Source organism: Pinus tabuliformis, chromosome 9 (genome assembly GCF_031772625.1).
Source record: "Pinus tabuliformis cultivar Carrire ecotype Pingquan chromosome 9, CPIR1, whole genome shotgun sequence".
Taxonomy (NCBI): domain Eukaryota; kingdom Viridiplantae; phylum Streptophyta; class Pinopsida; order Pinales; family Pinaceae; genus Pinus; species Pinus tabuliformis.
Window position 1 is genome coordinate 1873858592 of NC_142307.1, and position 9349 is coordinate 1873867940.

The 9349-nt window shown below is 37.6% G+C and overlaps 1 pseudogene; it reads right to left on the bottom strand.

Annotated features, from left to right (window-relative positions):
* Nucleotides 1-1471: 1471 nt before the first annotated feature.
* LOC149156355 (pinosylvin synthase pseudogene) lies at nt 1472-8936 on the bottom strand (annotated as a pseudogene).
* Between the last annotated feature and the right edge of the window lie 413 nt (nt 8937-9349).

The following is a 9349-nucleotide window of genomic DNA, read 5'->3' on the forward strand; positions in this document are numbered from 1 at the left end:
GAAACTGTGACCTATAATTAGCATAGGTGTTGCGTGTGACGTATAATTAACATAGGTGTTGCGTGTGAAATCACTTCGTAAAGTTGGGATTATCAATATGATTATTGCTTGTTAATAGCTGGAATACCTTTTTGTTAATTTACATAAAATATCATTTCGATACATAATTTATAAGATTAATATTCATAAGAACTATTTCATAAAGATTTTTTTAGGAGAGGAAGTTAAAGGTTCTACTAACATAAGTAACATTTAATTATAACATAGGTGTTGCATGTGAAACCACCATTTAATTATAACATAGGTGTTGCATGTGAAATCACTCCTAAAAATTGGGATTATCTAAGACCTTTTTTGTTAATTTACATAAAATATCATTTTGATACATAATTTATAAGATTGATATTCATAAAGTTTTTTTTTGCTTTTGTTGTTGTTGTTTTTGTTGTTTTTTTTTTCTCTTTAAAAGGGAATCAGAAATACCACTGACATAAATAACATTTAATTGTAACATAAGTTATATTGGGAAAGTAATTTTGAAATGGTATATATTTTATGTGTTATAGAGTAGGGATCTATTAATTTGAAATTATAATTATATATATTAAAAATAAAATAAAATAAAACACATTTTATTAACCATTAATATATAATTGATTTGTTAAATAAATAAGATGCCATTAATATTAATATATTTTTAAAAATAATTACATGTCCAGCCAATGTGCTTAGTCTTAGTCTTTGAAACAAATTATTCGGGAGAGGGGAGGGATTGGGTTGGGTTGTTCGCTAGTGGTATTCTGGAGAGGGGAGGGATTGGGTTGGGTTGTTCGCTAGTGGTTTTGAATGGCATGTGTCAACATGAGGCGGCGATTTTCAACTATGACGTACTCCCTCCCATCCTCTTGTCAAATTTGGAGGTACTTGACAGTTAATATGCGATGGTTTTCAACAATCACGTCCTCCCTCCCCTCCTCTTGTCAAATTTGGAGTTTCTCGACAGAGATCACTTAAGATGATGTACTCATGAACAGGAAATCCATGGATGGTTTGGAGAAATTTCGAAGGCCTGCATTATCAAATCGCGAACCACAAGCGAAAACGGTGTGACATACTTCAAGAGACTGTAAATCAGAGGTCCCAATCAAGCTAAGAGATGTTACACATCGAACCGAGGGAGGGAAGAGCAGTGACGCATAGAACACAGTGGACGTATGAGGGATCGCCACTTAAGATCCCTCATCTTGTTGATTATTTAGTAAAATTATTGGAACTTCAAATATTATTTAACTCAAAATTCTCGCCTAAAAATTGGAACTATAGCAAACGGAGGAATGTAAAAAAGTTATGTTTTACGAGAAAGTACGTTTCAGAATATTTTCAAACATTCAGTCATCTCTTAATTTGAAGGAAGGATTCCAATAGGAGAGAATAAGAACCTATTTTTCAATAGGGAGGAAGGAAGGAGTGGTCACAGTGGCATTAGGCAGTTTTCAATGTTGGCAGAGATAAGATCTAGAACCGCGCCTTTGAGTTGGAAGGTCAGTCCGATCTCTCTCACCTTCCCACCGATGGCTCCCTCACTATCAGGAACAACTGTCTCGGCTATCCAAACGATTTCAAAACAGGCCTTCTCCACTTGAGGGATGGGATCAGCTCCCACAATGAGGGTAGACGCACCGTCGGCGAACAGATCTTGCCCCACCAGGCTATCTAGGTGAGTCTCGAAGGGTCCACGGAAGGTAACATCGGTGGTTTCATTGTAGATGACCAACACCCGAGCTCCTCGATTGTTTTCGGCAAGGTCTTTTTCCATTCGAAGAACGGTGCCTCCGGCGAAGCAGCCATGTTGGAAGATGCCCACTCTCTTCACACTCGGGTGCAACCCCAGCAACTTGGCTACCTCAAAGTCTGCTCCGGGTAGATCCGGAGTCGTTGTGCTGCAAAATATGAGATGAGTGATTTGAGACTTGGACTGCCCCCACTCCTTAATGGCTTTTTCCGCTGCCTCTTTTGCCAGCCGGGGCACCTCCATAGCCAACATCGCCTGCCGTGCGTCCAACGATGGCACCTCCGCGAACGCACACACATCGGGATTCTTCTTGAGAATCTCCTCCGTAAGGTACATGTATCTCTGTTTTATTGCGGACCTTTCACCTGCATGGAGCCATATGTATGATGATTAAAAAAACTAACATCAATTTTGTATCCAAAATCTAGGATGATTCATATTCATCACATGAACTTGTTTTTCCCACACAATTCTCTAATTTGTTAATATATATACCAAAGAGAAAGAGAAAGAGAAAAGGAAATGAATACCATAAAACATGACATTCAAAACAATTTATAAAGCTTAGAATTGATCCCCATACATATACGTTTTTCATAAATATGATACGAATATCCACTTTTTATTAATATTTTGATATTTAACTATACAAAACATATCTATAATCATAATATTCATAATCATTTTCTAATACTAATAAATATGTTTTATGACAAACATAATCATTTTTATTTATAAATAGATTAAAATATAAATATTGCCCCCCGTAATTATAATATTTTATAAAATTTAAAACTAGTTTATTATTCAAAATATATATATATATATATATATATATATATACATATATATATATATATATATATATATATATATATATATATATATATATATATATATATATATATATATATATATATATATATATAATTGTTTTGGATATCCTTGGACATGTGATCTTAGCTAGGGTTTCAATATGAAAACACTCACTCCCTTGCAACAGACCTACAGTTGCGCAATCCCTTCATCTGCACCTACCTCACTCTGGACTTCTGATAGAGGTATGAGTACACTTGCTGGGGGTGCGGTCAGACAAATCCCCTCGTACTAGAACATAGTAGTTGGTGAAACAAGAAGTCAAGGAGAAGTGGTGCCAAGAAATCATGGATGAAATGACAAAGGCCCTCCTATCCTCAGTGTCCAGTGGCAAGCATACTTGTGTGGGCAATGTCTTCGATGGGTTGCCAAAAAACTGTGATTTGTCATACCCAACAACAAGCTGGAAACATAGAGGAAGTACATGAAATACCATCAACTAATATGTAAATTTATAGGGGCTTGGCCCACAAAAAGGGACTTGGTGAAATGGTCCAACAAAAATGGCATCCAAAAGGTCAAATTGAGCTCAATTTGGGGGCTAAAGGCTTCTTTACCATGATTTTCACCAATATGGAGGACAAAAAAATGGTTTTAAAAAATGTACCATACTTTTTTAACAATGGAGGTCTCTTTATGAGGAATTGGAAAGAATGTTATAATCCTAATTAGGACAAACTCTTAGTAGCACAACTCTGTGTCTGATTATTTTCCTTACTGGTATAATTTTGTGATCCAGAGATCTTACCAAGGATTAGAAACTCCATTGGAAATTTTGTTAAGGTTGCAGATTCCACGTGGCGGGGAAGATATACCTCTTATGCCAAGATCTGCGTCTACATGAATATAACTAAGACTCCCTGAATTCATTGAGCTTGAATACCATGATAAAATTTGGCAGAAATCCCTGGACAACGAGCATATACCCCTCATATGTCTTAGATGCCACCAGTATGCACACATGTTTCGTGAATGCCCTCTCAACCAGTATGAACCTCAAGAAGCACCCAACACAAACAGCTAAGCAAAAACAGAATAGGACATGGAGGATTTTTCAGGAAGTTCAAAGGAAGAACTAAACTATAGGAATCAACAAACTCCCAACAAACCTCCAAGTAGTAAAGGCTTGTGAAACAAAAATCGATATGACATCTCACAGGAGGAGGAGGAGTGTATGGAAGTCCAAAACAAAATATGCGCTTGGAAAACCAACCAACCCCAAAAAACAGAGGGAACACTAGAAAGATAAAATTTGAAGAGGAACCCCAAGACAAAGAAGGCAGCACGCAAGCATTTGATCAGGCCAACATGCAGATCGACAGCCAAAAGGAGGATCTCAGCATAGAAGATGAAGTAATGAGAATATTATTGAATGAGTGGGAGCAACTAGACGAGAGATTCATCTCGGAGGAGCAGAAACAACTCTACAAATACACCTTTCAACAATACAAGGCCAAGTAGAGAATGACAACTATAGACCAACCGGAGCATTTTGGATCCCAAGCAAGCCAAGTTTTGGAACAAGGATCTCAAGGGAACGGAGGGAAAAAGCGAGGAAGGAAAAATTTAAATGAATCCATACAGATGGTAGGAGAAATGCTAGTAAACTTTGGAAGGGTGGTGCCACTATCAGTGGTCTTCCACCAACTTAGAAAACCCCTGAAATGATAATTACATCCTGGAATGTAATAGGCCTCAACAACAGGGGAAAACAAAGGTATTTGAAGGATAGGCTCAAAAGAGATAGGCTAAGTATTATGGAGATTCAAGAAACCAAGATTGCATAAAAAAATCTACACAAAATTCTGAAGAGTTAAAAACCCCATTATGAAGCACTAGCTCAAGATGACAGAGGTAGTGCTGGAGGCCTAGTTATCCAATGGAGCCCTGCTAAAATATTATTCGAGGATTGGTTTAGCCTCCTGAGAATACTCATAGGAAAATTTCGCCATATTGGATCAAGAGATTGGGTCCTATTGACAGGAGTTTATGGGCCTCAAATTTTAGGAGAAAAAGGGGTTTTCCTCTAGAAACTCACAAAACTATGACAAGTGTATCTAGATGATCTCTAGATAGTAGGGGTGACTTCAACATGATATCATCATTGGAAGAGAAGAAGGGAGGAATCCGTCAAACAAAGGTAGACATGGAAGCATTTGGGGATCTCATTATGGATCTGCACCTTGTGGATCTGTCAACGAATAATGGAGTCTACACCTGGAACAATAGAAGGGGAGGAGTCCACCAAATCACATGACGTTTGGACCGGTTCTTCTTTGATGCCTCGATCCTACCTTTCATGGGATATGATCACTGGCTAATCCACATGGGGATCACTTTAAAAATAGGTCCTAAGAAATGCCTTTTCATATTTTAAGCCTTTTGTCTAAGGAACCCCAACTTTATGAAGAAAATAGAAGGGTGGTGGAACAACAATGAAGAGCAAGGAAGGAACCATATGCATACATGTTAGCGAAAGTTAAAGAAGCTCAAATAAAATATCAAGAAATGGAACTAGGAAGATTTTGGCCACATCATGAAAGACAAACACCAACTAACCAATAAAATGAAAGATCTCCAACAACAAATCATCCAACAGGCATATCCGATAATATTCTGGAAGAGGAGGGGTGATTAATCTATCAATTAGTAGAACAAACAAAGAAAGAAGAGATGTTATGGAAGCAAAAATCAAGGGTGAAATGGTTGTGTGAAGGAGAACAAAACAATCGGTTCTTCCATAAGGCCATGATTCAACATCGACGACATAATTGAATCTACACTTCAAAGGATGAAGCTGGGAATTGAGTGGTCCAACATGAGTAAGTGGAGGACCTAGTTGTGAATCATTGCAAATCCCTCCTTTTGGAACCATCCCACGACCGAATAGAGTCCATCCAAAGGATTACAAGAAACATTCCTCATCTTATCTTAAGGGACCTGAACCTAGCCCTCATGAGAGAAATAACGTTGGAAGAATTTGAGGAGGTGGTCAAAGGAATGGCAAAAAACAAGGCCCTGGGACTAGACGACTTTATGATGGAATTTTTATAGGCTGCATGGAGCTTTATAGGGCATGATATCCTGGTAGTCGTTGAAGAATCACGCCGCAACCAAAAGGTATGTCCAATCTTAAATTCCACTTTCATTGCTTTAATTCCTAAATCTTCCAAATCTGAAGATCCCCTGGGTTTTAGACCCATTGCACTCTGAAATGTCATCTACAATATTATATCCATAGTTGGATGAGGCACTGGTAAATCCATGGTCTCTTGTAACTAAAGTGTCATCTAGAGTGGAGGTATCAAGTCACATCGAATGTATCTCGCAGACCATCAAGAAGCTTCGTAACATATGACCTAGGGTGTGGGGAGAACCCATATCTTATCCTTAGGATTAGAGAAATATTAATCATACAAACATCTAGCACTAAAGATTAACAATGTTTTCATACAACCCAATTATATCTTAATAGTATGAATGGAAGTGACAGTAGATTCTAATAGACTATAAACTATAAAAAGCCTCTGGCTACATAAAATAAACTATAAAATATCACTCTTGTGTTACCATGTAATTGTTGTGTATAATTTTTTTTATTTATGGTGTATGTGAGAACATGTTATATGTGAGACTGAATCGACGAAGAATCTCTCCTAAAGTATGAATATTCAAAACCCATTCATTCTTATTCTTCTAAAACGTTTCATATATTTTAAATTTTGGACATTTACATTAATTTTAAAAATTATATAATATTAATAATATCTTTTTTATTTAACAAATAAGTTATATATTATAATTTAAATACATATAATGGTTAAGAAAATGTGTTTTTTTTTTTTTTTTTATATAATTATAATTTAAAATTAATAGATCCACCTACCATATAACATTTATGTAAATTAATATTTTTGTATTAAATTCTTCAATTCTATTATTATAATTAAATATATAATTACGCCATAAGGCATTCCCCTCTGAAATCAACTCCCCTCTCTTCCCACGTGTCATCCTTGTACGTCATAGGATTATATGTTAGATGATTGCAAAATTTTCAGTCGTTGAATCAGGATGGTTACAAAATAGTGACAAATTCGTTGTGGGAATGGTTTGCGCACTAGTCCGCATTATCTTGAATTCATCATTTCCAACAGTTAGCTTGACACTGAAATTATCTGGACAGCACCTTGTGGCAATGGAAAATCAACCATGGTGAGCCTAGATTTTAAAACGTTTTTCTAAAATGTTTCATATATTTTAAATTTTACACATTTACATTAATTTTAAGAATTATATAATATTAATAATTTTAGACATTTATATTAATAAAATTATAATTATAATTATATATATATATATATATATATATATATATATATATATATATATATATATATATATATATATATTCTCAGTGTAGTTAAATGGGCTTTACACCTCTTCTTCTTTGTGGAACACTCTTCCTTTTGTTAGCTGTCCTAAATCATGTGTGATACCATCTCCATGCTAAATGTCAATATTAAGCACCCTTAAAACTTGATTAATATCAACAACATACACCGCAACATATAAGAGAAAAAAAGTACAGTCTTCTGTTTGCCATAGTTCCAAATTTTAAGTAATTTCTTTTAGGTTCTTAATTAATAGAATTCAATGTTAGAATATATTTACTCATTTTTCACTCTGACTAAATAGTGGATTGGTTAGATTAGGAGATCTTAACTGATCTTGGAAATTTGACAAGAGAGAGGAGGGAGGACGTCACAGTGGAAAACTGCCTCAGCCACATGGCTACCAAACCCACATTGAAAACCCAAGTATGAATAATTTGTCTCAAAGACTAAGATGGTTGGGGAAATAATTTGTTTCACAGACTAAGACTAAGTATATTGGGTGGATTTGTGGTAATTACCTCGCAGTGCACCAGAAGGAAGAGATTAATGTATATGTTCATGATTAGATGAGGGATCTTAAGTGGTGACCCCTCATATGTCCACTGTGTTCGATGTGTCACTACTCTTCCCTCCCTCGATTCGATATGTAACATCTCTTAGCTTGATTGGGACCTCTAATTGAGACCCACTTGATGCCGGGGAATCTGATTTACAGTCTCTTGAAGTACGTCATACCGTTTTCTCTTGCGGGTCGCGATTTGATTGGGACCTCTAATTGAGACCCACTTGATGCCGAAGAATCTGATTTACAGTCTCTTGAAGTATGAATATTCAAAACCCATTCTTGTTGAGGAGTACGTCATACCGTTTTCAATATGTATATGCTCTTGATGTAGCTATGTATGTATGTGTCTGTGTTCGATACGTCACGTCACTCAATATATTTTCTTTTTTCCTCATTGTCGGCTTCACAGTTGCGTCACTCGATTTGGACCGACTTGATGGATAATCTGAATATTCAAACATCACATTCAGATTTCATCCGACCTTGCATGTATTTAATGTCAAGATTTTCAAATTATAATAAAACTAAAAGTCCATTATAATTATCTTTCGGCCATTGGTGTCACACCCCTACCCCTGCGGTAGTCTTTCAACCGCTTATAGCGAGGTGCAGCACTACCAATCGTTTTCTTTTCACCAATACTTACGATTGTAGACTACGCCTAACATTCCACTTATCCTACTTAGTTTGTGTTTCGCAACCAAGTATTATTATTGTGTTCCTTTATACAAGTAAAAGCCCATAACATTCACATAAATAGCATTATACAAGAGAAATGCACAACAGTATAAAGGGAGGGGCAACTCCCTGCAATATGAGTCTGCCCGAATCAATATATATAATCTTCTTTTACAAGTACAGGTTAAATCTTGGGAAACACCAAATTTACACTTAGCCAATTTTCCAACTTCGGGAAACTCGGTTGCCCAGCTCGTTGGTGCCTCCACACGGTCGCCACACGACTCACCAACCCTTCATTCACCTCATCGCACGATCATGTTGTTTCCCGAACTTGGGCACGCCTCGTCGTAACCAAGTCGCCACACACGGGCGCCTCCGCACGAGTCACACCTCTGTTCACAATCTCAACATTTCACCGTTTCCACCGTTTCGTCATGCATAGCGCACCCTCACCCAGTCGCTTGTTCGCATATTTCTTAGTTTCGGCGTGCACGACGCACCCTCGCCTGGCCGCCCGTCCGCACGTCCACCCGTTCACCCAACTCGTCCAACCGTTCACCCAACTCGTCCACCCGAACTCGTTCACCCATTCACCCAACTCGTCCACCCGAACTCGTTCACCCATTCACCCAACTTCACCCTAGTCGCCACACGACTTCACCCAGTTCAGCGGAACGACCTCACCTGGTTCGCCCGAATGACGTCGCTCGAGTTTCCTGCCCGACGACCTCACCCGAGTTTCCTGAACGACTTTCCTGAACGACTTTCCTGAACGACTTTTCTGAACGACTTTTCTGAACAACTTTCTTGAACGACTTTCTCGAACGACCTTTCAAACGACTTTCTCGAACGAATTCTCGAACAACTTTCTCGAACGACTGTCTTGAATGAGTTTTACACCTGAGTTCCGCCCATCGTGTGGGCTCATCCACGCACTGCAGAACTCCTTGTTCGAACTCATGTTGATCAAATGATGGTCATTTGCCTCCAATCACCCTCCAATATATATGGATGGGTGGCGGGTTGTGTCACCCGGCT